The sequence below is a fragment of the Ceratotherium simum genome, chromosome 20, assembly GCF_057802395.1.
Source record: "Ceratotherium simum simum isolate JZ-2026a chromosome 20, ASM5780239v1, whole genome shotgun sequence".
Lineage (NCBI taxonomy): Eukaryota > Metazoa > Chordata > Mammalia > Perissodactyla > Rhinocerotidae > Ceratotherium > Ceratotherium simum.
The window spans coordinates 12573798-12591960 of NC_141919.1; positions in this window are offsets into that span (position 1 = coordinate 12573798).

Sequence of the window (18163 nt, forward strand, 5' to 3'; positions counted from 1 at the left end):
CTCAGATTTAGTTTCTGTAATGTTGAAACAAATTAATAGCTCCTGTTATGGGTTGAGTTGTATCCCTCTAAAGTTCCTATGTTTGAAGCCATCACCCCCAAAATGTGACTGAATTTGGAGACAAGACCTTTAAAAAGGTAACTAAGTTAAAATGAAGCCTTTAGGAATGGCCCTAATTCAATATGGCTGGTGTCCTTATAAGAAGAGGAGATTAGGACGCAAAAAGACATATCAGGGATGTGTACACAGAGGACAGACCATGTGAGGACACAGCAAGAAGGCAGCCACCTATAAGCCAAGGAGAGAGGCATCAAGAGAAACCAAACCTGTCAACACCATGATCTTGGACTTCTAGCCTCCAGAACTGTGAGAAATAAATTCCCACTGTTTAAGCCATTCAGTTTGGAGATTGCATCTGATGCATGTATGCAATCACATCCTCTGTCCGCATCCGTGGCCAGCTTAGAGGCTAAAATACCTCCTTCCCTTGGCACACCAACAACTCCACCCCTTGTGAACCTTTATCCCGTTCTCAAGGTATCAGATCTTGTACACCACACTCTCACCATACTCACGGGTCTCTGGAGATGTTATGTGGTTTCATGACTCCATAGTTTGGCTTCTATTTCACTTCCTCCTGGGAATACCCTCTCCACATTATTCACCTTTTAGATATCTACTTCCATTTCTAAGTCCAACATATGCCATTTTTTAAGAAAAAATTTGAACGTTCTCCAATATGGAAAACCACTCTCACATTGTTGCCTCATTGTACTTTGTCCCAACACAAACGGCACTTTGCTGTACTTTGTTTCTACATGACTGTCTATACCACTGGACAGTGAACTCCTTAACATCAGGGGTCATGTTTTATTCATCTCTACGTTCCCCTGTGCTCACTTAAGGTGTTTAAAATAAATAGAATGAATGAAAGAATGCATGAGTAAATGAACATATAGTTTTGGGCTAAGTGAGGGGTAAAAATATTTCAGGTAGGGGCTGTCCCCATGTCTGAGTGAGTGAAGTTCTGTACACACCACTTTGGCAGCCTGGGTTTGCAGGTTTGGATCCCGAGTGCAGACCTACTCTACTTGTCAGCCATGCTGCGCAGGCATCCCACATACAAAATAGAGAAGGGTTGGCACAGATGTCAGCTAAGGGGCTAATCTTCCTCAGCAGAAAGAGGAAGATTGGCAACAGATGTTAGCTCAGGGAAAATCTTCCTCACCAAAAAAAGAAAAAATATTTCAGGTAAATATCTGCAGAAAATTATTGTAACACCAAATAAGAAAGGTCTTCACACTTGTGAAATACAAGAAAGGCTATGTTAATAACTGGGTTTAACTCATCACTAGGATAAAGGAAATATCAAAATTAGGAACGTCATCCCTTGAGCCAGATATACTCAGACATATTTTCTTTGATCATAGTGAAATGGAAATTTCAAGACATCAAGAGACAGAGACCAAGCAAAGCGGTTTTTATTAGACCTTTCATTATAGCTCTCTACCAAAGGAGAATTTCTTCTAACAGCCAAGCAAACCTGGAAACCCAGACTGAATTAACTTACTTGACCCTGGGTGTAAACAAAGAAGGGGCTATTTTTTTTTTTTATCTTAATTTCCACTTGTTAATTTAGAAATGCGATTGACCTTTAATTTTTATTTATTTATTTATTTTTGCTGAGGAAGATTCACCCCGAGCTAACATCCGCTGCCTATCTTCCTCTTTCTGTATGTGAGCCGCTGCCACAGCGTGACCACTGACAAATGAGTGGTGTAGGTATACACCCAGGAACCGGGCCGGGGCCGTTGAAGCAGAGCACACCAAACTTAGCCATTAGACCACCAGGGCTGGCCCAAGAAAGGGCTGTTTTTAAGACAAGCTCATTGAGCATGACAGGGAGGCTGCTTCAAAGTGGAGAGGATAGTCTAAATCTTATTATTACCTCCCTTGGGGCATGAACTGTAACATCCTGCCACAATATTATTGCCTCATTTGGGGCTCTGGCAAAAAAATTTCTTTGTAAAATGGGAATTTTCAGGGAAACTTCATAAATATGGCATGTTCTTTTCTCTTGTTTCATTATGTATAATTTATCTTCTTGGAAAGAAGAGCCCACACGTCTCAGTGAACTTACTTAATCCTCAGCCTGTTATTTTCATATTCTTAAGAAAAATGAAAAGTGATATTGTTACACGGTGAAGTTAAAAAGCCTCCTCGGCAAACAAATCCTCTGGTTTCACCTCCTATATACACACTGAAGGCAGCTCCACAAGATAGCAGGGGTAATGAGTTGATATAAAACTACGTGCTCCCATTGGCTTCACTCCTATCTTTCTTTCCACCATTCAAGCAGCAATAGTAGCTCTATAGAGGCATGGTCCTTTGAAGGAGGGCAGATACCACCCAGGAACAAGGGTCGGTTAAATTACTGAATATAGTTCTGAAAACAACAACAGATAAAGTTGGAAGGGCAAGAGCTGGTCTTTACCGAGAGAAAAGGGGAAGTCGTGGCTTCTCAGAATTTCCAAAGGTGGTTTTAAATATCAATAACCAAGCTGAGAAGACTGAAGAGAGAGTTTACACTAAAAACCATAGAGCAGAGACGAATGCACCATGAACGAAGCAGTTTACCTTCCCCCACATCAAAAGGAAATAAGTATTCAACCAGCAGGCAAGAAAGAAGACACAGATGGAGAGATTGGAATAAAGAGGCTGGTGCTTGTCTTAACAGCTCCCCACAAACTCCATACCCAAACTCTTCTTAGACACATGAACAAAGGATGGTAGAGTGAGAGAGACATCCAGTGAGGGGTTGGGGGATCCCAGAGCAGGGGAGTTAGTGCTGTGTTTACCCCAGGAAGACTTCATGCCTCTGAGAAAATCCCTGAGATGTGCATGGGGCTGGGGGTAACCTAATCCACAGGGAGAGATTTGGTAATGGCTGAGGGACGTGCTCCAGCACATTGGCTTCAAGGGAAGCTCCACAAATTCCCTCATACCCTAGAGACACATATGACAGCACATGAGACTCCTTGAACCTCCAAAGGGCTGATAAGGGGCTCTGAGGAACATACACTAGAAATGTCCTGGGTTTGAACTCAAGATGCAGAGCTCAGGTGCCTTGTAATGGGAGGCCCCGGTAGGAACCATGGCGAGAGTCCAGGCAGATCAAGCCACCTGCCTTGGAAGCTATTGGGGTCAAGGCAGCCCAAGAAGCAACCAGACACTACTCCTTCAATGCCTTCTGGGAAAATTGTTCATGACTTGGGAGAAGGAAAGCTGAAACAGAGGTGCAAATTTTCAATTTAACTGAATATTTACATAAAAAAGACAAGGTTTTAAATCAAAACTATCTGAGTTTCCTTGAAGAGGACAGTTTTCGAACAACAGAGTATGTTGGCTTGAGAGAAAATATAGAATAGTAAAGAAAATTGCCTTTTTGCACATCTGGGTTGGTACTATAAAATTAAATCAACTGTAATTCAAAACTCTGTTCACATATGGGCAGAAGAGGAAGATTTTATGGTCTGAAGCAATTTTCACCAGACATGTCCTAATAGATGGGCCTCCAGTATTGATGGATCCTCAAGAAAGGCCACTGCAAGGAGCCTAACAGGTAGCCATAGTATTCCTTTCCCCCAGGATCTGATTTCCTGACTCAACATAGACGTTAGTTTTGCTTCTGATATCCCTCAGCTCACAAATCCATCTATTATTAGGGCTGAAAGTAATCTGGGAACCTAACCAAGTGCCATCATTGTCCTCAGTGCTCTGAATGCTGAGATGAACAAGAAAACAACAGTGTCCTCAAGAATCTCAATAATTCCCAGCAGCTACACTCCCACACCGTGTGTGGTGAGGATGTTAAGCAACTGGAACCCTCATTCACTGATGGTAGGAGTGCAAACCGCAACCACTCTGCATATCTGTTTGGCAATATTTACTCAAGATGAATATTTATACCCTATGATCCAGCAAGTCCCCTCCTAGGTATATATCCAACAGAAATATATATATATGTTTCTTCAAAGAATCCAAACAAGAATGTTCAAAGCAGCATTGATTGTAAGAGCCCAAAACAGTTGGGACTATCCATCAGGAATGGATAAATTACATAATCACATAATAGAAAAATATACAGCAAAGAGGATAAATACATTAAAACGAAATACGATAATTATGGGAAGATCTTATAAACATAATGTTGAATGTAGGATGCCAGACTCAAAAGAGGATACGTAGTATGATTCCATTTTTGGAAAGTACACGGAAGGCAAAACAAACCTTGAAGACAGGAGAGTGATTACCCTTGGAGGTAGATGCTGAAAGAGGGCATGAGAGACACTTCTGGTCTGTTATTTCTTGATCTTACGGCTTTACACAGGTGTGTGTTCAGTTTGTGCAAATTCAGTGGGTCATACATTTATAATATGCATACTTTTCTGCTTATATTATATAATACTTTACATTGTATTATATATTTCACTGTTACATTAATACCTATTATATTATATTCCAGTGAAGTTTATAAAAATTAAAATTCCAAAAACCAAATATAAATTAGAGGAGAATCCCAGATCTATTTCCCTCATTTACAAATTCAGAAACCAAGTTTGCTTTTTCCTGAGATTTCCACAGCCTCCAACTAAAACTGTCAAAGTTCTCTGCAGCCAGCCGCATGAATATACAAAGGTTCTTGGAAGCGAAAATAGGTAGGAAATGTCAGAATACTCATATCGCACTTCCTACCATCCCCTTTTACTGACTCAAAAAAAAATAAAATAAAACTTTGAGAACCCCAAACTGAAATTTCTCCTTTCCATCTTAAATGCTCTAAAATCACGATCTTAAAAAGCATCATTTCAGAGAGAGACAGGCGCACCAGCAGGTGCCATTTCTAATTCCTCACGGCTACCGTCTGCATAGAGCACTGAGGGATAAAAGCAGTGATGAGAGCATTCTTTCCACAATTTCATATTCATGGAATTTGTTGTTACTTAACTTTTCACAAATCATTAGGCTGAAGTACCTCTCCATTTTTCCCCCAAATAGTGTCATTTGACCTGGTATCCAACTTAATACAGCCTCTGCTTTTGAATAGATTTCCTCACAAGTGGCAATCTCTAATAGGGTCATGTCGAGAGGCAACCCTACTGCCTGCTACCTATTGCACGTTAACGTGATGAGGGGAATTTCAAATGACATTCAATCAAAAAATCTGAAAGTTTTATTAGGGAGGTTGGGGGCTTTCTCATGTTCAGATGAGGCTCACTGCAGCTCGACGTCGACATCTTCAACTAAGATTTCAAAGGATGGAATTTTTTAAGCTGTGCACGTACTCAGTAGCCCACATTGCCTTACAGATCAAATAGTTGGTTGTGTTTTTAGAATATTGAATGCAAATTCCTTTTCTTCATCCAAATAAGTATAATAGATCACTTGGCATTTTAATCATCAATACGGAGCATCTCTAAATGTGTGAGATAAATTACATATTAAACCATGAAGATGAAAATTTTTGTCCTGGTGGGAAACAACACTACCCCTGGATTGCTGTTCAAAATATGTACCCATATTTAGCTACTGTATATCCCCTTTGTTTAAGATAGAACTGCTTGCGTAAAGAATGAGTCCCAGAAAGAATTTGGGGGGGCTAGGATGGAATTGCTTGCCTTTTCCAATCTTTTGGCAGTTAAAAGGATTCTAGGTAGAGTCCTGGCTTAATAGCAAAATAGGCTGAAATAAATAAGCCACGATGACTTAGTTGAGGTAGTTGGGGGATGATGGCACATATTTGCCTTCTCTGAGTACAAAAAGCTCAACCAAGCGCTCGTTACTACTTTTCAAGAAATTCGTGATCCTGAGTAGTCTAGACAAAAACAAAAATGATACAAAATCGGGATTAAGTTGTTATTCTGGAATCAGGCATTTTACAGATATGGACCCTCTGAGAAGTGAGTCATTCTGACCTATGTGGAGCGAGATGATTAAGATATTAAATTTAGTCTATTTGTCTCTTTACCACTCAAGTGATCCAACACCAAGCCAGGCTGAGAATTCCTACTAGAACTCAAGATGATAATCCAGATTGCTAATTTTCTTGCTTCTACAACATCAATGTCTTTAGAGAAAGAAGAAAGGATGATGGCCTCACACAACCCCTGGAACCACTTTCATCTCTCCTGGGTTCCTACCACAGTTTTTATGGTCCCTGGATATTCTGCCTATTTTTGACTCTTCCTTCCTGTGAGCTAATCCGTATACAGCTAAGATGTGGCACATCTCAACTTTGGACTTTATTCTTCAGACATCTTTGCTTATTTGTTTTTCTAGTTCTTTTTATTGTCAAAGGAATTATTATTATGGAATTGTTAAAAGTTGAGTAACTGGGGGAAGGAGAAGAGAGATTTTTCCCACTTTCCAATAAACAAACAAAACAATTATTTTCATTTTGGTACCTGCCTTTCCTTTCTTCTTTAATATGCATATAAAATCTTATAGAAATTGTATAAATTATATAAAATTTTATCCGATAACCAGAAACATATTTGAGGGTATCTCTAGACTATGCAATAATCTGGAAGCTCAACACTGGAATTTCAACAATGGTCTCTAAATTTTTTAGGCTTGATATTATAATATAGTGGAACCTTATTCTTTTTGCTTTTTTTTTGTGAGGAGGACTAGCCCTGAGCTAACATCTGATGCCAAGCCTCCCCCTTTTTTTTTTCCTGAGGAAGATTGGCCCTGAGCTAACATCCGTGCCCATCTTCCTCTACGTTATATGGGACGCTGCCACAGCATGGCTTGACAAGTGGTGCGTCGGTGTGCATCCAGAATCCAAACCGGTGAACCCCGGGCCACCGAATCGGAGCGCACGCACTTAACCGCTTGCACCACCAGGCTGGCTCCTGGAACCTTATTCTTTAATGAGCCTAGAGTCATTGGCTATCATGCCTTGGTACAAACCATTGCCACAGACTTTCCCCTCAGTTGAAACTCAGGAAGCAGGTAGACACTAGAACAAAGAAGCTCTAAAAAGCAAGTTCAAGGGGCTGGCCTGGTGGCATAAAGGTTAAGGGCGTGCACTCTGCTTTGGCGGCCTGGGATTTGCAGGTCCGGATCCCAGGCGCAGACCGATGCACCACTTGTCAAGCCATGCTGTGGCGGTGTCCCATACAAAGTAGAGGAAGATGGGCATGGATGTTAGCTCAGGGCCAATCTTCCTCAGTGAAAAGAGGAGGATTGGCATCGGATGTTAGCTCAGGAATGGGCATCACAAAAAAAATAAATAAAATTAAAAAAATAAAAAGCAAGTTCAAGTAGATTTTAGAGAGCCTTTCCCTCTGTTTGCTCTGCACATATTCCTCCTTTCCACACAGAAAAATAATACTGGACCATGAATAGTCAGTTTTCCTTTCAGCGGGATTTGTCCATTCCTGAATTCTGAGCATATACTGTTCTGGAATGCCTGCTTCGCTGATCCTGATTTCCTCCCTCTTCCTAACCTAACTTTGCTTCTCCCACAAAGCCCAAAATCACACAAAAATAAGAGATGGTGAGGGCACAAAAGGAATAGAATAAAGGAACAAAGAGGTAGGGAGAAATAATCAAGGTTGACAGATTCTAGACTGGACTCTTTTGAGTCTTGGGAAAACCTGTCTGTATGTTCAAGAGTAAAATTACACTCATTTATTTAACTAGGTCTTATGTTAATGAAAAGGGAGTGTATATCCTCAAACAACTGGACTGAGCCAGCAGCTCATTTTCTAGCTTGTGTATTTTAATTGACAATTATTATTAGTATCACTTGATTTACTTTTACTGTTCATAATCAACATCGTAAAAAAGCTCAGATTTGAACGTTAATGGAAATAATTAGAGAATGACTTGAGGTTTTTTTAAATTGCTTGTACTCTATTAAGCAAGTAGTGATATTGTGAAATGCTAGAGTCTAGCACTGCTGTTTGTATGCCTCCATTTTGTCTTATTATTTATGCAGCACATTTTGACCTTCAGAGAGAAGAGATTTTCACAAATGCCATCAAAAATGCTTTGTTAATGGTTTGGAGCTGCCAAACCACGTTTGGCTTGGAGAGTCAATTAAGCATGCCTTAAAGAACTTAAAATACATATTGCCATCACCCTAAGCATAGCATAAAAAGACAGATTTTAGGGTCTGGCCCCATGGCATAGTGGTTGACTTCGGCACACTCCACTTCAGCAACCCAAGTTCATGGGTTTGGATCGTCGGCATGGACCTACACCACTCATCAGCCATGCTGAGGTGGCCACCCGCATGCAAAATAGTGGAAGATTGGTACAAATTTTAGCTCAGGGATAATATTCCTCAAGCAAAAAAAAGAGGAAGATTGGCAACAGATGTTAGGTCAGGGCAAATCTACTTCACCAAAAAAAAAAAAAAAAGGATAGATATGAAAGTAATTAAGCCTACTTGTGTAATGGAAATAAAGGAAATTTGCTCAGGGTCAAAATAGGAGTTTTTCAAAATGATATGTCATGAGTTAAATAACTCTAAACCCAAACCTTAATTGTAACGTATTCCTTATGTTCAGGATGTTTCTTCAGTACGAAGTGATTCCAAGTTCTGAGACATGCAGGATCCAGTGCTTTGGTAAAATGGTGGCCTTGTAGCAAACAGGTATCATGTGATTTTCACAGTATCACGCAAAAGGAAAGATTATGATGCCTCGTGCGAGGAGTCCATCAGCCATTAATCCCTGAGTGTGAATGTTTTCCTCCCTTCATAATATTCAAACACATTGCATAACAAATTTCACAATACATTGTTCCTCAGACGACTTCTTTTCAAAGCACCAAAACATGCTTACAAATATCCATTCATTATTTTCATGTATTTTTACATAACGTCTGCTTCAGTGTAAGACTACGTAAAAGCTCAAAACACCTAGAAATTTCTTCACATATTCTTTCATAAAGCCAAGAAATAAAAATATTATGACCAACATGATGAAATCTTGAGGTCAATTGATTGTTTCCGGATCTCATAGCAAAACCATGACAGGATTGAGTTTGCCTCAAACTAGTTTTCTTCTACCAATTCTTGTGCCACCAGCAGCAGGCTACAATAAAAGCTTAGATTATTTAAGCGATGGGTTGCATTTCTCCTTCATGCTGGCCAGTGATTCCCTACCTTCCTTAGACCACCCTCATGCCTACAAAAAAAGAGAACTGACAGTATTATCTTTTCATTGTGACCATGCATGTTTTCATATTTTATTCCACTGAATCTTCAAAAGAAATCTATGAGGTGGAAACAATGATCCCCATCTTTTAAGTGAACTAATTGAGGCTAAAGTATAAAATGACTTAATGTAACAAAAATTACTGGGAAAGAATTCAAATATTGATTTATCTAAATCCCAAACCTATGCTCCTTCACCAGGCTATGGAAAAAGGTTTAATATCTTCCCTTTTCGCAAGAAGTGTTTATAACTCTTTCAGAATCACTCATGGTGGATGTCATGCCACACAGAAATTTCCTAGCAAAGTGGCTCCACATTTGCTTTCATAGCATCAAGCTTTAGGATATATTCATTCTCATTAGGAAGAAAATGTCTCTGTAGGTTGGTGGGGATTTGAGAATGCTAATTACAGAACTTATATTCTTCCTTTTCTAAATATTTTATGCAATTAAGAGGATTAAAATATAGTATATATTTTAATATATAGTATCATCTTTGTTGTTCTGTTGTATGCTTTGCTAGTTGTCTGTCCATCATCTATTTTCTTCTTCCTCCTTCCTAACAGAACCTCAGTTTTGTTCAGTTATCCATGGCTCTTTTGCAGTGCCCCAGAAGGAAAAATGGACTCATCCCACTCAAGGAGTGGCTGTAAATTATCTAAAAGTTATTCCACCCTTTTCTAATGATTGATTAATGAATGTTCATGAACTCAGTTAAGGTCATTGAGACTTCTCTGTTAAGAGAAGTATTTTCTACTTTATGAGCAAAGTCAGGAAAATAAGAAAAACACAAATGGTCCCCCTCCTGCATACTTCATCAGGATATTGACAGAGAACATTGGATGCACTCAATATTTTTATCTAAATATAATTACATGATGAGACAGAGAGACAAAACTTGTATTATTTAACAGTTAGAATCAATCACTCTCTACTCGCTTTTCTTCCCAAGACAGTTCCTTTGAATTAATGGCTATTTGGGTATTGCCTGCATAATGTTCTCTGGAGGACAATTAGACTGCCCTGAAAGATTAAATCTCTTTCCTTCACAAATGATGGACTTTCTACTGAAATCCATAGTCTGCCCATCACCTGGATTTATGGTCCATCATCAAGGCATCAGTACTGTGCAGGAAGTCAGTTTTCTACACTGACTTCCACTGAATGTGTATTAAGGTGAACTTGTTGCCTTTTAAGCTCCAGATAGGGCTCCAAATGCCTCATAGGGGTAAGTGCTGATTGTGAACCAAGCAGAAATCACAGGTTGTTTCTCTCTGCTCCATTTGGAATTTCTGATTATTAGCTTAAATAGATGTCAAGGATTCAGGAGAAAGAATCAAGGTGTAAGATGCTCAGGATGGGAACTTCCTGAGAGAGAAGGGAGAACATTGTTCATTGGGTCAAGAGAGCAGGAGGAAATTTCTTTTGAAAGATCACTTGGGTTTGCCGATATTGAAGGCAGAAAAGGAGTATGGTATAACTGAAAAATACTGTGAAATCAGATGTCTAATGACTTGAGTCAGGGTCTCAGTTCTGCCATTTACTAGCTATGGAACTTGGGCAGATTAATTTTTCTGATCCTCAGTTTTTGCACGTGTTAATTAGGTTTATCAACACTCAGCAAGAATTTTGAAAGAGTCTAGATGGTCAGCTATCCTCCTTTCAAGTTCAGTTTCATCTTTATCCTTTTCTTTCCCTATTTGTACATCATTAGCCTTGTGCTTATAACATCTTTAATCAGCCTTGTCATATGGACCAGGACTTACATAGTTTTAAATGCCACCACCCCCTGGCTGCCCCTGATCCTAGGAAGTCAGACATGGCAATAACATCACCAGAAACAACATTCATGTTCTGCTTTCATTTACAAAATGTATTCATGTACATCCTCATTTGGTCATCATAACAATCCCATGGGACTAGTAGTACTGAGACTCTCACTTTACAGATGATGAATATGAGACTCAGAATGTTTAAGCAATTTTCCCAAAGCCACCAAGCTAGGAAAAACCTATTCTGTTGGACAAAAATCTTGTGTTCTTCATGGGAGCTTAGAGGTTAAGATAACCACTATAGAGGCAGGTTCTGCAGTAGATGCTACTGGTGCCCTGCCCCGATTACTTGTGGCTGGCTGGTACACCCATCCTCCCTGCTTTTGTGAGAGTCGGCTACAACAGCTCACAAACAAACTTGTCCCAGGAACTGGTTTCCACCAAAGTGAGCTACCTCCCACCAGAACATACCTGTGAGATTATGCCTCTTCCCCCAGCGGTAGCCAACAGCCCATGACGGACTCTGGGGTACAAATTCCTGCCCCCGTGCCTCAAGATGGGACTATTCTGTGGGATTACTTACACTCCCGAGCTCCCTGTGCAATCAGACTGAGGCTAGACTTCAGCAGAACTCACATCTCTGCCAAGCTTCTTCCCCTACCCTACTCTGCTTGGCTCACTCCCTTACAGGTTTCCCCCGAGAGCATGCCCTCATAAAATAGTTTCACAAGTGATTGCGTTTCAGGATCTGCTTCAAGGACACCCAACCTCAGTCAAGAATGCGTTTTGCCTTCAGAATATCTGGGATTATATCTCAGTTCCACTATTTATTAACTGTGTGTAACTTTGGAAAAATTCTGTAACTGCTCTCAGTCTCAGTTTTCCTGTTTGAAATTCAAAGATTAATAGTAGACGCTACCTCACAGGATTGACAATCTAAATTGTGGTAAGAAGTGAAAAGAGCTTCTCTTCCTGACTGGTAAATAGTAAGCACTTAATAATCATTTGCTGGTATTTATTATAATTATCATCATTACTGTAATTTCCACTCATCCCCAATCCATGCTAGTCCTTTGGAGTCCCAGCCCTACTCAACCAGGCTATTAGCCAGAGAGAAAAAAATATACAGAAGAGCAGCATATGCAGTGATGGTAGCCAGGGGATTGCAATGAAATGGGGATACACAGAATTATATACTTTAAGAAACATCTAGACTTCCTAATTCCGCTCATTCAAATCAATTTGGTAGACATTTATGGAGTGCCATGTGCCAGGAACTGTGGCAGTTTCTAGACATCCAAGAAGGGAATCTATTTCTCTCTTGACAAGTTGACACTAGAGGAGGGGGGAAGGGTTTTCATTTTGTGATGCAATAGTAATCTCCACAAGTATAGATACATAAATGAATAAATGTTGGCTGTTAAGTCATAATACATTTTAAAGTCTCGGATAATTGTCTAAGAGGTGAAATAAACAGGCTTGGGGATAAATCTAGTTGTAATATAATTAAGTTAGTTACATTAGCTTTTAATGGATTATATTTTTAAGTACTAATACTTGTTAAGTTTCTGCTTTTAGCAAATTAGGTATCATTTGAACACGCTGGCTAATTCCTAATAAGAATTAGAATTATATGTTGCTTGTTATATAAGCAAATATCTTGTTACATGCCTGTTTAATGCTTGTGAAAACCATTCCAAACAATCTCTTTAGAATAAGAGTCTAATTACACATTTATCATTAAAATTACAGTGAGCTAATTGCCTTGGAGATATCTTTATCTCTCTTGCAGCTTGCTTAATCTTAATGCATGTTTTCAATAATCATTTGTTACTTAATTAACTAATTAACAAACAATACCTGTCCTATGGAAAATCCTAAATTAAACACTTGAGGCTCTTCAATTGAATGCTCAATAACCCAATGCAGTCCTTAATATTAGAGCTTTTAAATATTGCAAAGGTTCTACTGAATCACATATTAGTTGCTTCTGTTATCTTTGGGGTTTAAGTGGTAGAAAAAGGGCAGTTGATAATACACCAGGGGTAGCCAGCACAGCAAGGCTCCGATAAAGCAGAAAATATCCGTTAGTAGCTGCTGAGCAGTAGCCAAAGTTGGCCAGTCACACTGACCAGCAACAAAGGTAGGCCATGCATTTAGAATTTAAATGTTCTAGCCTCATGAAATTAAGAAGCACAGTTTGGAAGATAAGCACATACAGGCCCAAAAGTCAACAGTCTCTGATGCAAAGCAGACACCCCTGATATCCTGTGCCCCCTACTCTACTCTGTGCCGTTTGAACTTACCTGGAGGGCAGCATTTTCTTCTATGAGTGTAGTATTTCTAGACGGACTTGAGAGTATTCCCTTGGGCCATATCCCTTCATATTGTTTTCCAAGTCTCCAGTTCTAGCCTTCTCCGGTTTAACTTTGAAAATGCTGCTAGAAAGAACTTTCTAAAATGCAAATCTAATTATTCACAGTCCATTAATGATTACCCACCACTTTCTAAGGATCGCTTTCTAGCCTCCTTGGTGTTTGCAAATTCGAATCCCCAGTTTCCTATGGATTTCCTGATATCTCCAGCCACCTCTCCCTGAACCTTATGCTCCATTAATAGTTACTATGTGCCATTACCTTAGGTTTTCATGCTCATCTACTTGATACATTATCTGCTCATCTTCTTGGCTGTCCTACTCATTCTTCAAGGGCGTATCCTTCAAAGAATTACCTCCTCTTGAAACCTGTAGTTAGACTTAAAACCATCTCTTTGCACGTTTCCCATATTATCTCCATTATGTAGTATATACAAAATTGTATTGTAATTGTTTGCATATGTATCTCCCAACCTAGACTATGGAGTAAGAATTGAATGAATAGTTAAAAGTACAAACTATACGGTCTAGGAAATGTAGGTTCAAATTTCTATTTCACCGCTGTGTAAATTTAAAGACAAAATACTTAATTTCTCCTATCCTCAGTTTTCTCATCTGTAAAGTGGAGAGAAAAATTGTACTTCTCTCATAAGATTATAATGAGAATTATATAGCATAACGAATATAAAGTGCCAATAACAGTGGTGAATGATAAATCACTGTGAGTTCATTTTAATGTTATTATATACACTTAATATTCTATTTCTTGTACTTAATAGAGCTTATGACACATCGTATGTGTATGCACTCAGTAAATGCTGCTAAATGATTGGATGCATGAATGATTGCATAAATAAATAACTGTATGATGCTTGAAGCAGAGAGAAAAAGACTTTGGGGTAATATAGAAGTTTATATATATATTTGAAATTATGTCCTGCAGCAAAGGGATTAGACTATTTCCATGTGCCAATAGAGGGAGATCCATAACCATAAAGGAAATCAGTAGAAAGGGAGAGGGGGAGTTCACTGTTAAAGTTTTGTAAAGAATAGAATACATTTAAAATCTAATGGGCTTCCTAATTTTCCCTGTCTTTATGCATTTAAGCAGAGATTGAACAATAAAATTGCTGGGTTACCATACAGTTTTAGGGCTAGATTTTATGACACCAAATGCCCCTATGTCTTTATGATTCTGAGACTATTTTAAGTTCCTAGGTACCCTACATGTTTTACAACACTGTATGTGTTCCTGTTCTTCTGGATGTAGCATTCATCCATTCACCCCCTATACTGTTCAACGTTCAAACGTATTAAAACATTGCTAAGGTTGCAACGAACCTCTTTTTAAGTTTTCTCAGTGACTCATTTCAACGAGTAGTAGCTATAGTGACACTGAAGTTGCACTTTCCTTGCACTGTCTGTAGATAAGAAACCTTTGGGAGGAGTCTGAGCTTCTTGACTTGGTAAAGCAAGCACCAGAAATGATGCAAATTAAGCGATTGGCTTTGGTCCATCTCTTTTCCTGCAAAATATTTTCAATGTCTATTTTCAAGTTTTGATATTATTGTTTACACTTGGGGGCTTTTTTTGTTCCAGGAAATGAAATTCAAAACCTTCCAAGTTTGGGAAAGCAATGATTTGATGTAACTTTGTAACAATAATTTGATTACCTTTTTTTATGGTTTTGCTGAAGCATTAGAAAATTAGTAGCTTTGAAAATTTCAGTGGAAAACATCATACTTAGAAGGTGATGTACACAATAAGTCAAAATCAACCACGCCACCTTGAAAGCTTTAGAGGAGACAGAGCTCTGAGAAATGGTGTCCGTGAGGGGCTCCTCCCAGGAAGCACCGTGTCCTAATCTGACGCTCACAACTTCATATTTGTTATCACGATCTATAAGATAAATGCTAAAGTCATCACCTTTCAAAGGGGAGAAACAATAGCTTCCCTCCCTCCCAATAGTTCGACACTCATTTATAAAACTAAAAGCCCCATAGATAGTCTGAACTTATTTCAAATTAACGTTATGCTTCAAAGTTTTGCTGCAAACGTTCATAATTTACCTGTCAGAGACTATGAAAGACATTATTATAATTCCAGTCAAAGAAGTTTCTTTTGCTTGTGTTTAGAATGATTTCTCCTAGTTTCAATAATGTTTTTGTTAAATCACATAGGGTGAGAAATAATAATAGGATAGCGCTTAATTGAATATGTCATCGTGACAGGAGGTACAATACTCCATTTAAAACACAACGGTGCTTGCTGGCTACCAAGTTGGATTGATTGCCCTCATTATGTACAGAGTCCGCATTTCCTTTGCCCGCTCCACCCTCTCCAACACTCCAGCTCCACTGAGCTGTTGAAATCCTGTATTTCAAATTAGCCGTGAACTTTCCATTCTTAAGCCTTTCTGCACTCAAACTGTTGGTACGATTTCAAACGCCAAGAGACTGGACAGAATTCTAAAAACTTACATTGAAAGCTATTTTCTAAATAATTTAGCATAAGGATCACAGCCTTTTCACCAAGGTAGCAATTAAGTCATCACTGCCGCTGGCCCTATAAAAATTGATTGGGCCAGTTTTTATCACCCATACCTTCTAAACTGCTTTCCTGTACAATCTGACACCAAAGTTAGAAATCATGCAGTGAAAACTAGTACCAGGAAAAGAGAGAAAGCGTCATTAAATAAAACGTATTTTTTAATGTGTTCCACTGATATTAACCCTGCAGAAAATGACCAGGCAGGTAATGTTTCAGGACCCATGTAATTATCATTGCTAATGACATTTGTCCAATCAAATATATTTTTCCTATTAAACCAGGAAAAATACACTAGCTTGTACTGCAGGGACATCTCATTTTGCAGGACAGCTCAGCTGGGAAAACTCGTCCTTGCCTATTTTTAAAAATCCTTAATTTGCTTATGAGAAATATTTATACACATCGGCCTTTCTGGTGTGTCAAATCTGCCGTCTCCCAACCCTTTCCCCTCCTGCTCTCCCATGAATGTCTCTGTCCTATATATAACAAACTTCCCCTGGAAAACTTGCTTATTACCCTGGCAGGTGTTTTGTTCTTTTTATTCCGTCACCGCAGCTCTCTGTCTTTTAAGTGAAGGTCTGTGGCTTTTGGAGAGCAGTCAGCAGAGAACATCAGCCGAGGCCAGCCTGGAGCCTAGCCCTCAGGCTTGGGTAACTTCCAGGGATAGCTCCACTCCGGCCTGACATTTACAAACACTTAATTCTGTTGCAGTGCTGGTGCAACGAAGGAGAGCACTGGGCGCTGGGTGCAGAGTGTTTATGATCTTTAAAGGCTTGCATTTCACCACTGAGCAAGTTAGCCGGGCTTGATAGTCTGCTTGAGAATACCTCTAACAAGAGGAGCTATCATTTGGTTGGACACCAGCATTTGTCTAGAATCTTTGTTGCTGTTTTTTCTCTATTTTATCTTTTAGTCCTTATTACAACCCTGTAAAGTACATGTTGTTAGCTCCATTTTTCAGATTGGGAAACAACTCAGAGATGAAAAGTCACATTCCCAAAGACCCTAAAGCAGGAGGAAGTGACTTCTAATCTACAACTGTACAAATCAGTGCTTCTTAAAATTGATGAGCATACGAATCACCTGGGGATCTAGTTGAAAGGCAGCATTTGAAGGTCTGGGGTGGGACCCAAGATTCTGCATTTCTAACAAGTTCCCATTGATGCCTTGCTGCTGGTCCCTGGGCCACACTTTGCTTAGCAAGGGTTTAGGTTATCTTTTTGATTGAAGGGAAACCTTTCACGGCAAATAAGAGAAGACCTGTTGAAGGCAGCGGTGCACTGGCCATATGAGCACATAAAATCTTGAATCTATGATGGCAAACAAGGTATAGGCAGGCTGTGCCGGGAATCATGCCAGCATCCGTGTCCGACAGGCATTTTGCTCTCTGCCAGCAAGTTCTTTGGCAGACGTGCGAAATGCACATTTTTTTCTGGCCAGAATTTGAGATTTTTTTTCCCTCCCTATTTTGTCCCAGTGAATGCCTTACAAGTGCCTTTTCTACTTACAGATAACTCAATGTCTGTAAAGGAGTTGTTATATAAAGATGCTGTAACAGGGAGAGTGCCGCCCTTGAATTCAAAAGGCCCAAGTATCACACCCTTTTGTGTCATTTGCTAGCTGGGGGATCCGTACAAGCACTAAACCTCCCTCAAATCAGCTTGTGCACTTGTAAAGTAGGGGAGATAACCCTTATTTCACTCAGCGGTGAGTTTGTGGATACTTTTTAAATTACTAAAAAATAATTAATTAAATAAATAAAAGTGGACTGTGTTGGCACAACCACTTTGGAAAAACAGCCTGGCAATATCTACTAAAGCCAAACCCAGGCCAGAGGAATGCCCCAAGGCCAGAGGGATGCCCCAAAAACCTCTCCCTTACACACATTCTCAAAGGAAATGAGAGCATGTTGTCTACAAGAACCTTCATAGATGCTTCATTCATAGTAGCCAAAACAATGGAAATGACACAACGTCCACCAGTATACGAATGGATAAATAAATTGTTACATAGTCATATAAATAATAGTACATAGCAGCAAAATAGAACACACATAGCAGCAACTTGGATGAATTTCATGCACAAAGTAAGCAAAAGAAGCCTTGCTCAAAAGAGTACATACTATATGATTCCATTTATACAAAGTTTAAGAACATGAGAGACTAATCTATGTTGACAGAAGTCAGAATAGTGGTTACCTCTATGTTGGGAGTGGAGGCGAGTTTTGATGAAGAA